This window comes from Littorina saxatilis, unplaced genomic scaffold (assembly GCF_037325665.1).
Source record: "Littorina saxatilis isolate snail1 unplaced genomic scaffold, US_GU_Lsax_2.0 scaffold_1886, whole genome shotgun sequence".
Classification (NCBI taxonomy): Eukaryota; Metazoa; Mollusca; class Gastropoda; order Littorinimorpha; family Littorinidae; genus Littorina; species Littorina saxatilis.
The window spans coordinates 1-9,886 of record NW_027126176.1 but is presented as its reverse complement, the minus strand read 5'-3'; the positions used below and the strand labels follow the sequence as shown (position 1 = coordinate 9,886).

The 9,886-nt window shown below is 40.9% G+C and overlaps 1 long non-coding RNA gene across 1 annotated transcript; it reads right to left on the bottom strand.

Moving 5' to 3' along the window:
- Window positions 1–1,954: 1,954 nt before the first annotated feature.
- On the bottom strand, window positions 1,955–7,806 carry LOC138954636 (uncharacterized). The gene is made up of 2 exons (XR_011451915.1): window positions 7,691–7,806; window positions 1,955–3,689 (listed from the first exon to the last, which is right to left on the bottom strand). It is a non-coding gene; the product is annotated as an uncharacterized lncRNA (long non-coding RNA).
- Window positions 7,807–9,886: the final 2,080 nt, after the last annotated feature.

Below are 9,886 nucleotides of genomic sequence, written 5' to 3'. Positions count from 1 at the left end.
TTTATTTCGCAAAGCTAGCGTGCGCAGCTAGAGATTGTATTCTTTGATTTTGAATTTTTGTTTGTTTGTTTGCTTAACGCCCAGCCGACCACGAAGGGCCATATCAGGGCGGTGCTGCTTTGACATATAACGTGCGCCACACACAAGACAGAAGTCGCAGCACAGGCTTCATGTCTCACCCAGTCACATTATTCTGACACCGGACCAACCAGTCCTAGCACTAACCCCATAATGCCAGACGCCAGGCGGAGCAGCCACTAGATTGCCAATTTTAAAGTCTTAGGTATGACCCGGCCGGGGTTCGAACCCACGACCTCCCGATCACGGGGCGGACGCCTTACTTCATTGTCTGTTTGATATGAGGATCGATACTTGATCTTTTTATCGTGCTTTAAAAGATTCAAGGATTGTTTGCGTTTGCTTGATCACACTAAACGGACTGGGTGGCCGAGTGGTAACGCACTTGCGCTCGGAAGCAAGAGGTTGCGAGTTCGACCCTGGGTCAGGGCGTTAGCAATTTTCTCCCCCCTTTCCTAACCTAGGTGGTGGGTTCAAGTGCTAGTCTTTCGGATGAGACGAAAAACCGAGGTCCCTTCGTGTACACTACATTGGGGTGTGCACGTTAAAGATCCCACGATTGTCAAAAGGGTCTTTCCTGGCAAAATTGCATAGGCATAGATAACAAAATTGTCCACCAAAATACCCGTGTGACTTGGAATAATAGGCCGTAAAAAGTAGGATATGCGCCGAAATGGCTGCGATCTGCTGGTCGATGTGAATGCGTGATGTATTGTGTAAAAAATTCTATCTCACACGGCATAAATAGATCCCTGCGCCTCGAGTCAGAGTCTGGAGATACGCGCGCGATATAAGACTTGAATCATATAACTAAGAACACGAGAGACTAAAAACACGAACGCTATATTCCAACATCGGACGACTACCATTCGTGAATAACTTGATGGTTGAAAATGCAGATCTGCTAATATGCACTGCCATTACTTGTTTAAGACATGCACGGATCATATCACAAACGTGTGCTACTCCCTATAACTGAAACGTTAAAGCACCCTCACAAAAACACACTAGTAATTAATATCACAGTGGGAAGTATCCTCTTGAGCTTATACTTTAAAACGCTATTTAGCTTTGGTTCCTCAATGTTTGTTTGATGTTTGTTTGTTTTCAGGAGGGGGGGAGGGAGAGAGAGAGAGAGAGAGAGAGAGAGAGAGAGAGAGAGAGAGAGAGAGAGAGAGAGAGAGAGAGAGCATGAGTAACCATTGAATGCCATTTTCAGGTGTCATTTTTTCTTACTTGTTAATGTTTTGATTTCAAGGGAAATTGTGTTTTGATTTCAAGGGAAATTGTTTTTGATGGTTACAAAATATAATGATTACACTAACAAGCGAATGACACAACGTGTCCTGTTCCCTGCCACACACAGTCTTCAGTTCTTTGTCACTCATAGTGTTGAATTTACTGTCACAAACACACTCACAGCCACAGTCACACACCCTCACTTGGCGAAAACAGACTTTCTTTCTTTATTTGGTGTTTAACGTCGTTTTCAACCACGAAGGTTATATCGCGACGGGGAAAGGGGGGGGGAGATGGGATAGAGCCACTTGTCAATTGTTTCTTGTTCACAAAAGCACTAATCAAAAATTTGCTCCAGGGGCTTGCAACGTAGTACAATATATTACCTTACTGGGAGAATGCAAGTTTCCAGTAAAAAGGACTTAACATTTCTTACATACTGCTTGACTAAAATCTTTACAAAAATTGACTATATTCTATACAAGAAACACTTAACAAGGGTAAAAGGAGAAACAGAATCCGTTAGTCGCCTCTTACCACATGCTGGGGAGCATCGGGTAAATTCTTTCTCGTCCCAACCAATATGGGACTCCCCCTAACCCGCGGGGGTAGCGAAAACAAACACAATTCTCAAGAATCAAGTAAGCAACATATATTTTGCAAACCATAATCTGTACTGAGGTTCAATGGGAACCACATTTTTAGAGCAAAAGTTTAAAACAACACAAGAAGACTTAAAAATGTTTTCCTACTGGACAGAGCAAATACACGTAACAATGCTGCGGGTCCATACAAAAGTCATGATCAATGGGAGTTATCCACAACCCAGACAATCTCATACAAAGGACAGCTGTCATGACATCTGTCAGTGCAGACGTCCACATATTTACACCAAAAAGAAACAAGGTAAACCAGAAAACAAGAAGAGCAAACGCTCGATCGAGTCACTTTCGCAGTTCTGAATATTATATGAGGCATCAGATGGACAGGAAGAAATTGCTATTCACAACACAATGAGTCACGTTCACATAAAATTTGAGCCCGGTCACTTTTATAGTTTCCGAGAAAAGCCCAACGTTAAGTTGTGTGTTGCCGAACAGAAAAGGCTAGTTATCTCCCTTGTTTTTCTGATAACGTTCGTAAAAGGCTACAGATGTAAATACTTTGATGTAAAGAATAATCCTACAAAGTTTCAATCACATCCGATGAACTTTGTCAAAGATATAAAATGTCTAATTTTTCCTTTGACGCTGACCTGTGACCTTGAAAAAGGTCAAAGGTCAACGAAACCATCGTTAAAGTGTAGAGGTCATTGGAGGTCACGACTAAACAAAATATGAGCCCGATCGCTTTGATAGTTTCCGAGAAAAGATATAAAATGTCTAATTTTTCCTTTGACGCTGACCTGTGACCTTGAAAAAGGTCAAAGGTCAACGAAACCATCGTTAAAGTGTAGAGGTCATTGGAGGTCACGACTAAACAAAATATGAGCCCGATCGCTTTGATAGTTTCCGAGAAAAGTCCAACGTTAAGGTGGTGTCTACGGACGGCCGGCCAGACGGCCGGCCAGACGGCCGGCCGGACAGACTAACACTGACCGATTACATAGAGTCACTTTTTCTCAAGTGACTCAAAAATCATGAAACATAATCAAGTGATACTGTAATCCGAATCAATTTTCACTTCAAAATTTGTGTCATACCAAATGTTTAGAGCAAAAGTTTAAAACAACACAAGAGATTTGAAAAGGTTTTCCAACTGCATGGGTGGGAGCAAAAAATCTGTGCTTTACGAAAAAAAAAAGTGTATGACCGGGGGGCTTGTAACCACTTTGCTTGTCGACAAAAATATTTCTTTTAACTTCCCTCAAAGTATTAAACAATGGCGACTGCACGTGAGAGGGAACAATAAAGAGACCAAAAAGCAATGTACTCACGTTAAAATGACGAACACGGAACAAATAACAGGGACGTTTCGACCTAAGGGTCTTCTTCAGGCACAAAAACACAAAAGTACACACACAAAAAAGAAGAAGAAAGACGATAGAACAAATAAAGAGGAGAACAACTGACAAAAGAACTGCACTGCACAAACCAAAGTGCAGTTTTCCCTCAAAGTGACAGGAAACTGCGGGAAATGGAATTAATATTACAGTAGGAAGTAACAGTTAAATTTAGTACATGTGCTTCATGTGTTCTTTTCATTTGCCACTTTATCTTTAATTTGGGTCCAGGATCTCCCTTCCAGTGTTTGGCTGCCTGCAATGCCCAACAAAATTTGTTTCTTTCCTGGAAGCTTTCCTCCCAAAATGGAAGCTTGAAAAAGCTTCCTCACGGCCTTCTCTTCTTCTCTCGAGAACTTGCTGTAGTTCCCTGAAACAGAAATTGACAGCTGTTCCTCAAAATGCCTTTGTTGTACATGCTAAAGACTACAAAAAATGAGCACCCAAAAAATCACACCTTCCATGGAGACAATAACGTACAAAATACAAAATAAAAAACAATACTGACAAAAATACATAATTCCCAGGCCTTCAAAGTGAGAGGAAAAGAAAAAAAACAGAATGATACAGCTAACGGGCGGGGATATAGCTCAGTTGGTAGCGCGCTGGATTTGTATTCAGTTGGCCGCTGTCAGCGTGAGTTCGATCCCAGGTTCGGCGGAAATTTATTTCACAGAGTCAACTTTGTGTGCAGACTCTCTTCGGTGTCCGAACCTCCCCCCGTGTACACTACATTGGGTGTGCACGTTAAAGATCCCACGATTGACAAAAGGGTCTTTCCTGGCAAAATTGCTTAGGCACAGTTAATAATTGTCTACCTATACCCGTGTGACTTGGAATAATAGGCCGTGAAAGGTAAATATGCGCCGAAATGGCTGCAATCTACTGGCCGTATAAAATTTCATCTCACACGGCATCACTGCAGAGCGCCTAGAACTGTACCCACGGAATATGCGCGATATAAGACTCATTGATTGATTGAACAGAGCTAACCATATCTAAAACATAGCTAAACGACTCCCAACATGAAAAAATGGTTATTTTGAGTCCCCGGCCCCCTTCAGTGAATCTGGATCACATTTTGTAAAACCGCAACAAACATTATTGAGTTTTTGGAGCGCTGTGGCAACTTTAAAACTTTTAATTTGACCCCTACCTTGTTTTAATGACTGCCAGATTACCTAACGACTTCTGAATCACACACACATTGAAAGCATTGACAAGGTTTTTGATGATGATTAAATGTTATAATTAGCTCATTAATATAAATTTGGAAGCAAGCAAAGCTCGCTGTCCACTATTTCTTGCTGGAGGGCATAGAAAGGTAAAACAAGAAGGGCAAAGCCCATACGACTCACATGCTTTACACATTTTTCCTACCAAAATACATGTGACCTTGACCCAAGGTCAAGGTCATCCAAGGTCATGCAACACAAAGCTGTTAATTCAAGACATAGGAAGTACAATGGTGCTTATTGGCTCTTTCTACCATGAGATATGGTCACTTTTAGTGGTTCACTACCTTATTTTGGTCACATTTCATAAGGGTCAAAGTGACCTTGACCTTGATCATATGTGACCAAATGTGTCTCATGAAGAAAGCATAACATGTGCCCCACATAATTTTTAAGTTTGAAACAGTTATCTTCCATAGTTCAGGGTCAAGGTCACTTCAAAATATGTATACAATCCAACTTTGAAGAGCTCCTGTGACCTTGACCTTGAAGCAAGGTAAACCAAACTGGTATCAAAAGATGGGGCTTACTTTGCCCTATATATCATATATAGGTGAGGTATTCAATCTCAAAAACTTCAGAGAAAATGGGAAAAATGTGAAAAATAGCTGTTTTTTAGGCAACATTTATGGCCCCTGCGACCTTGACCTTGAAGCAAGGTCAAGATGCTATGTATGTTTTTTGGGGCCTTGTCATCATACACCATCTTGCCAAATTTGGTACTGATAGACTGAATAGTGTCCAAGAAATATCCAACGTTAAAGTTTTCCGGACGGACGGACGTCCGGACGACTCGGGTGAGTACATAGACTCAATTTTGCTTCGCATGTGAGTAAAAAAAAAAACCACCATGTTGGTTGGATTTAAAAATTATTTTGTGGGGTGTGTATTAATACAAGGAAATGGAACGAATATGATAAAATAAAATAATCAACAAGAACAACCCAAAAATCAATGAGACCATGAATTGCATCAAAGACAGGTTAGAATTTGTGTAGTGTGACTCCTCTTTTATGGTGCATTACACTGAAGAGCACTGAAGAGCAACCGCCCTGATATTATACGTTATTTGCGTTTTTGACCAAAATATGACATTTTACACACATCTCGACAGTCATTGTTCACCTCGACTGCTAGCGCAGTCTCGGAGAACAATGACTGTCTTGATCTGTGTAAAATGTCATATTTTGGTCAAAAACGCAAATAACATTTATTTATCGATTGCATTCCTTTCAGGTACTGACTTTGTTGTTTTAACGATTGAACGAGCACACACACACTTGCAATCAAACACATAAGCTTCATATTTGGGCGTTTCAGGTTGGCCGAAACTTCAAAGGAACTACAAAACACACGTCATGTACTGACTTTGTTGTTGTTTTGACATTGAACAGCACACACACATGCAATCAAACACATGACGTGTGTTTTGTAGTTCCTTTGAAGTTTCGGTCAACCTGAAACGCCAAAATATGAAGTTTTGTATGCCTCTGACGTCACATGGCTCAAAGAAGGGAAATCCAATGTCCAATGGATACATAACCCTTTGTGGTGGACTGGGCATTAAGCAAACATACAAACAAAGAGACTGAAGAGCGCAAGTCTGCTGTATGTACACTGAGCACAAAAGTTAAGTTCTGTGAAATTTGGAGAGCCTGCAGCTACCCAGCAAAAACACCATTAAAACCATTGATTTTTTGCTGTTTTTCAGTTTTGTGGTCGCTCTGTTTTACACACTAGATCAGCCTGACAGCGCGACAGATTTGAACGAAATTTGTATGAACCATTAGGTAAGACACCAAATAAACTTTCGAATGTAAAAAATGTAAAATATTCAGTTTAAGTCACTGTTTCAACGGTTGAAAGTGAATCAAGCCATCAAAAAACACAATTTTTGAGAGTAGATGTGGTCACGGACCAGTGACATCATACCCAGATATTGCTCAGATTCCAGAAACACATTTTTGAGCAGAAGAAAGACTGATTTTCAAATTCACGTATATTTCTGACCAAATAACTGCTGTTATCTGGGGTATACCATTGAAAAAAATATCCCTTACTTTTTGTGCTCAGTGTATCAGTGCACGGCAATGAAAGTCACAAAGTTAAAAAGTGTGTGGAGTTGTACCTGCAATGTGTGGCCTCTCCGATGAGAGACCACATATCCCTTTTAAGGCACAGTAAGCCTCCCGCAAACCATCAAAGACACACAGTACAAACACCCTTTTGTTTGAACACTCACCGCTTGAGAATATCTGAGGTGCCTTACGTAAAGAGCCAGCAATTTTCAATGAATTTATTTTTGCATGGTTTATCTAACGCCATAGCCATCGTGGACCCCGGGGTGTGATTTCCTTTTTTTCACAATCTAGTCGTCAGTTTCTGATTTCAATGCGACTCGCCTTATCTGCATCAGAACATTATCGTGTAACTCTGAATCTAAAATGCAACAACGACTGCGAGTCACACAAACTTAACGGTGGAGTTTGGCTTCAAAGAAGCAAGTTCAATGCAAAAAATGTGTCTGCTTCGGGAAACACTTCTTTGCGTGACAAGCTTCCGGACTCCCTTTTTGTCCATTTTTCAAAACTTCGAGTTGTACTGATCTTTTTTTGATGAAAAACAAATCTTTTAGGATTAATGAATGCTTGTGTTACAAGTCGTCAATTTATTATTTAGATTTTAGTACTAGCGCCAAAAAGCGTCTGATTTTGGTACTAGACAATCCTGCAGGCCATGCAAAAATAAAATCTTAAAAAAATGCTAGCTCTTTACGGAGGGTACTTAGGATGTTCGCAAGCGGTGAGTGTTTAAATGAAAGGGTGTTTGTACTGTGCGTAAAAAACCTGGCAATGTCTGTTCAGAAACTGATAGTTTACGTAAACCAGAGTGTGCTGACGCTTTCTGTTGTCCATTTGTCTATTATCCCTACCAAATTACCCGTCAACATGACAGGCCACCTTCAATTTAAGGACACTTCTGGCAAGTCATTGCAGGTACCCCTGTACTATCTTTTGCAATCAGTATATAAGAAAACTAGCTATTGTAGTCTAAAAATCAGAACTGGCACAATGGTGCACAAGTGCTTTCCATGGACCACTTGTGATCTGGTTTAGCTCCTTGCAGGACCACATACCAATTAATTCCGTCTCTGCCATGGTTTCGGATGATCAAGAGGGCCTGCGAGCGTTGGGGCTCCGGAAGAGCCTGGGCCGCAGCAACATCTGCCTCCTCGCTGTGGCTTTTTATGAGTGCCGGTTGAGGTGTTGAGCAAAGTACTTTTCGCAGAAGATACAAAAGTATCGCTTGCCCTCTGTCTGGATTTTGACTCCTGAAACCCATGATACTTGAATAATGAAGTTGGAAACTACATCACAAAAGAAAGGAAAAAGAGGGGTTAGTTTAAAGGTCCTTATAATAATAACAAAATATATTATATATATATACAAGTGCCGACCTTCAACAGGGTCAGGACAGCATCCCCCCCAACTATTAGAGAACAATTCCAAAATTCTTTCACAGTAACAAAAACTATGTTCCTTGTTTATAAAAAATAATGACACACCTTTTATTCGCAGTTATAGCAACAACAAAGAAAACTGCCTGAAATGGAAGAGGGGGAAGACCAAATTGAATCAAATCTTATTTTACAAGGTTTGTGGCATAAGCATTACAGAAATTCTTTCTTTTTCATACTACTCTAATCATATATACACACGGACATACAAATAGAACAGAGAGAGAAAGATAATGGTTTATATTACTAAGGCCACAGACCCATATACAAACCAATGGTGGTGAGAGAGAGAGAGAGAGGAAGAGAGAGAGAGAGAGAGAGAGAGAGAGAGAGAGAGAGAGAGATTGAGAGAGAGAGAGAAAGACAGAGAGAAAGAGACGGGACAGTGAGAGAGAGAGAGAGAGAAAGATAGATGGGTTCTTTTTCCCAACTATTGGTTTTTGGGGGGGGGGTACTCTTTTTTATGTCAGGTCGATTTGGGGGTACCCTTGCTTTGGCATCGTCATGTGACCACGTGAAAGAATTTTTGATCAGGAAAAAAGTACCACAGAGTCAAGTGGGTGCCTTTACTGGCCTAATAGGATTGAATGAAATGAAATGGGGATGAATGCCTTAAACATATTGCAGTAGAAGTTTAGGCAACTCTCATTCATCCCATAAACATTCTCAGTCACTGAAGACATGCGTGCATACCTTTGCTTGTATTTTCCTCCGGTGATGTCGGGCTTTTGGTACCTGCATACAGAATGAAAGTAAATTAAAACTTGTGCATGCTTAGTTTGAAATTGAACAGATCATGAACCAGGTACCAAAAATATATCCGGCACGGTTGGCCTAGTGGTAAGGTGTCCGCCCCGTGATCGGGAGGTCGTGGGTTCGAACCCCGGCCGGGTCATACCTAAGACTTTAAAATTGGCAATCTAGTGGCTGCTGCTCCGCCTGGCGTCTGGCATTATGGGGTTAGTGCTAGGACTGGTTGGTCCGGTGTCAGAATAATGTGACTGAGTGAGACATGAAGCCTGTGCTGCGACTTCTGTCTTGTGTGTGGCGCACGTTATATGTCAAAGCAGCACCGCCCTGATATGGCCCTTCGTGGTCGGAACAACACAACAAAACAAAAAAGATATAAACACCAAAACGCTTTTGTATGACGGCTTACTAGTGCCAGAACCTAAGGTTACCATTTTTCCCGTGAAAATTAGTAAATAACAGTGTTAATTACTTATTTTCAATTTTGGCCTCGTTTTTGGTCACAGTAGTCGGACTTTAAGAGTCCGCACTGAGAGGCTACAACGTCCGTCAAACATCACTCTCACAATATTTCTGAAATATCTTTTAATAGAAGGCCTTATCGAGCAAGTTATCCGACGGGAAGATGCATGTCAGTTTTCTGCAATAGCACTTTCCTTAACGTTGTTTTGGGTAACTTAAAAAAGAATAATCGAGCCCAAAAACTTTTGAATCGAAGCTGCTTTTAGCAGACGGACTTTTGATCAGCTGTGCTCACACACTTTCACATATATCTTTCAATATAATTCCTTATTCGACAAGTTGTCAGGCAGACAGCTGTGCCTCATATTCATTTACACTACAACACTCATACATCTGCTTTGTAGTGTATTACTATTAGTGAAAGACAATTGATCCAAAAATGTTCGAGAATCGAGAGAGGAAAAATGGCGTGTGGCCGACGTGTGCTAAAGGTCCGACCACTAGCAGACTGATCTGTTCGGTCTAGGCTAAACACACTTTCACAAATGGTCTTTCGATTATGAAATTCGTTATTCAACAAGTTGTCGGACACACAGTTGTATG